This window comes from Triticum dicoccoides, chromosome 3B, assembly GCF_002162155.2.
Source record: "Triticum dicoccoides isolate Atlit2015 ecotype Zavitan chromosome 3B, WEW_v2.0, whole genome shotgun sequence".
NCBI classification, from domain to species: domain Eukaryota; kingdom Viridiplantae; phylum Streptophyta; class Magnoliopsida; order Poales; family Poaceae; genus Triticum; species Triticum dicoccoides.
The window spans coordinates 54,914,113-54,918,570 of record NC_041385.1 but is presented as its reverse complement, the minus strand read 5'-3'; positions in this window follow the sequence as shown (position 1 = coordinate 54,918,570).

Genomic DNA, 4,458 nt, shown 5'->3' with positions numbered 1-4,458 from the left:
TACGTTTGGAGGCAACACTATAAGCCCCTATGTTTCTTTGTGTCTGATTAAAACTCCATAACCACAAGTATTGCGTGAGTGTTAGCAATTGTAGAAGACTATATGATAGTTGAGTATGTGGACTTTGCTAGTTAATGCTCTGACATAGACCCTTCCTGAAAATAAGATTAATTGCAATTGTTTGATGACTAAGAATGAAGTTTGCTAGTTTTCAAGAAAGTTTATGGTCTATGCTTTAACATGTGAATAGCTTGTTACTTGATTATGAAAAGTTTTATGAGGGAAACTACTGTTATGACATATAAACATGCTAGAAAAGGTGATTGAAATTATCATTGATCAAACTTGTGCACCTGCTAGCATTCACACTTCATAAATTCTTTCTTTTATCATTTACCTACTCGAGGACGAGCAGGAATTAAGCTTGGGGATGCTGATACGTCTCCAACGTATCTATAATTTATGAAGCATTCATGCTATTTTATTATCTGTTTTGAATGATTACGGGCTTTATTATACACTTTTATATTACTTTTGGGACTAACCTATTAACCGGAGGCCCAGCCCATATTGCTGTTTTATTGCCTGTTTCAGTATTTTGAAGAAAAGGAATATCAAACGGAGTCCAAACGGAATGAAACCTTCGGCAGCGTGATTTTTTGGAAGAATATCATCTAGGAGACTTGGAGTTCAAGCCAGGGGAGCTTCAAAGAAGCTAGGAGATAGGAGGGCGCGCCCACCTTCCCTGGGTGCCCCCTGTCTCGTGGGCCCCTCGAGCACCCCCCGACCGACTTCTTTCACTTATATAGTCTGATATACCCTAAAAACATCGGGGGGGGGGGGGAGGAAGATAGATCGGGAGTTCCGCCGCCGCAAGCCTCTGTAGCCACCAAAAACCTCTCGGGAGCCCGTTCCAGCACCCTGCCGGAGGGGGATCCCTCACCGGTGGCCATCTTCATCATCCCGACGCGATCCATGACGAGGAGGGAGTAGTTCACCCTCAGGGCTGAGGGTATGTACCAGTAGCTATGTGTTTGATCTCTCTTTCTCGTGTTCCCTCTATGGCATGATCTTGATGTATTGCGAGCTTTGCTATTATAGTTGTATCTTATGATGTTTCTCCCCCTCTCTACTCTCTTGTGATGAATTGGGTTTTCCCTTTGAAGTTATCTTGTCGGATTGAGTCATTAATGATTTGAGAACACTTGATGTATGTCTTGCCGTGCTTATCTGTGGTGACAATGGGATATCATGTGCCACTTGATGTATGTTCTGGTGACCAACTTGTGGGTTCCGCCCATGAACCTATGCATAGAGGTTGGCACATGTTCTTGTCTTGACTCTCCGGTAGAAACTTTGGGGCACTCTTTGAAGTACTTTGTGTTGGTTGAATAGATGAATTTGATATTGTGTGATGTATATCGTATAATCATGGCCACGGATACTTGAGGTGACAATGGAGTATCTAGGTGATATTATGGTTTTGGATGATTTGTGTCTTAAGGTGTTATTCTAGTACGAACTCTTGAATAGATTGATCCGAAAGAATAACTTTGAGGTGGTTTCGTACCCTACCATAATCTCTTCGTTTGTTCTCTGCTATTAGTGGCTTTGGAGTGACTCTTTGTTGCATGTTGAGGGATTGTTATATGATCTATCTATGTTATTATTGTTGAGATAACTTGCACTAGTGAAAGTATGAACCTTATGCCTTGTTTCCTACCATTGCAATACCGTTTACGCTCACTTTTATAGCTTGCTACCTTGCTGTTTTTATAATTTCAGATTACAAATACCTTTATCTACCATCCATATTGCACTTGTATCACCATCTCTTCGCCGAACTAGTGCACCTATACAATTTACCATTGTATTGGGTGTGTTGGGGACACAAGAGACTCTTTGTTATTTGGTTGCAGGGTTGTTTGAGGGAGACCATCTTCATCCTACGCCTCCCACGGATTGTCCTACAAACCTGTGCACTTGCAGGCCCAACAACGTCTACAAGAAGGTTGTGTAGTAGACATCAGAAATCAATGCACATACAAAGTGAATCTTCCTTCTTAGGGACCATGACTACATTGGCAAGCCACTTGGAGTGGTAGATCTCACGGATGAACTCTGCTGCTAGCAGCCGAGCCACTTCCTCACCAATTGCTTTTCTCTTCTGTACGGCGGACCGCCGAAGATGCTCTTTGATGGGTTTTACCTTGGGGTCGACACACAAATGGTGCTCAGCCAGTTCTCTGGGTACACCTGGCATGTCAGAGGGTTTCCATGCAAAGATGTCCCAGTTCTCACGGAGGAACTGGATGAGCGCTTCTTTCTATTTGCTGTCGAGTGTCATTGATATACGAGTCGGTGCGGCATTGGAATCGGTCGGGTGAATATGAATTGGCTTTGTTTCACCAGACGACTGAAATGCAGAATCTGTGGCGGGCTTCTTAGCTCGGAGCAAATCACTCAGATCTGCATTCTTCTGATATTCTTGGAATTCAACTGCTGCCATTTGCGCATCGGCAATTTTGGAACCCTTCTAGAAGCATTCCTCTACCTTCTATCGATTGCCAGTAACTGTGATCACACCTCTCGGGCCAGACATCTTCAACTTGAGGTACACGTAACTTGGTCGAGCCATAAAACGTGCGTAGGAAGGCCTACCCAGAATGGCATGATAAGCACTCTGGAAATCCACGACTTCAAATATCAACTTTTCCTTACGGTAATGCTTGGAATCACCAAAAACCATGTCGAGAGTGATCTGGCTGAGTGATTCGGCTTTCTTTCCAGGGATAACGCCATGGAAACTCATATTGCTCTCGCTAAGTTTGGACATTGGAATGCCCATCCTCTTCAAGGTTTCAGCATAAATAATATTCAGGCTCCTGATACGTCCATTTTGCATCATGCTTTTATATCAATATTTATTGCATTATGGGCTGTTATTACACATTATATCTCAATACTTATGGCTATTCTCTCTTATTTTACAAGGTTTACCATGAAGAGGGGGAATGCCGGCAACTGGAATTCTGGCTGGAAAAGGAGCAAATATTGGAAACCTATTCTGCACAGCTCGAAAAATCCTGAAGATCCACGGAAGTCAGTTTTGGAATTAATAAGAATTATTGATCGAAGAATCTACCAGAGGGGGCCCACACCCAGGCCAGGAGGGTGGGGGCGCGCCCACCCCCACTGGGTGCGCCCCCTGTCTCCTGGGCCCCCTGGTGGCCCTCCGGTGCCCATCTTCTGCTATATGAAGGCTTTTACCCTAGAAAACATCAGAGGCAAGCTTATGGGACGAAACTCCGCCGCCACGAGGCGGAACCTTGGCAGAACCAATCTAGGGCTCCGGCAGGGCTATTCTGATGGGGAAACTTCCCTCCAGGAGGGGGAAATCGTCACCATCGTCATCACCAATGATCCTCTCATCGGGAGGGGGTCAATCTCCATCAACATCATCACCAGCACCATCTCCTCTCAAAACCCTAGTTCATCTCTTGTATCCAATCTTGTATCAAAACCACAAATTGGTACCTGTGGGTTGCTAGTGTTGATTACTTCTTGTAGTTGATGCTAATTGGTTTACTTGGTGGAAGATCATATGTTCAGATCCTTAATGCATATTATTACTCCTCTGATTATTAACATGAATATGCTTTTTGAGTAGTTACGTTTGTTCCTAAGGACATGGGTGAAGTCTTGCTATTAGTAGTCATGTGAATTTGGTATTCGTTCGATATTTTGATGAGATGTATGTTGTCTATCCTGTAGTGGTGTTACGTGAACGTCGACTACATGACACTTCACACTAGTCAAAAAAGGACCTATTGTCCCGGTTCGTGAGGTCCATTTGTCCCGGTTTTTTGAACCGGGACTAAAGTGTCGGTACTAATGCGCTAAACCTTTAGTCCCGGTTCTTGCATAAACCCGGACAGATGGTCCTCCACGTGGCCGGTGCGGCGAGCCCAGGAAGGAGGCCCTTTGGTCCCGGTTGGTGGCACAAACCGAGACCAATAGGCATCCACGCGTCAGCATTTCAGGTGCTGGGGTTTTTGTTTTTGTTTTGAAAGGGGGGGGGGTTGGGGGTTTTGGGGGCTTAATTTAGTTGTTTCATATATTGTGTTAGCTAGTAAGCAAATGAAGGAAACAAAAGATCATCATGAACAGATGCATACAAAGAGAAGTGATATCGACCACCTCTCCTTCTCTGAGAGATTGGTCGAACAACAAGTTCTCGTATATCTATCCGACGCTACTGGCTACATATATACAATATAAGTATCTATTACAATATGATCTCCTAATTAAAATTGAACTGATCAAGGTCCACATGGTATTCTCCGTCTTTAGCGATCACGTGGTCAAGAAAGAATGCCGCCAATTCCTCTTGAATTCCTCGCATACGATCTGGTGGTAGGAGTTCATCCCGCATCCGAAATATCTAATTTGAAGTAG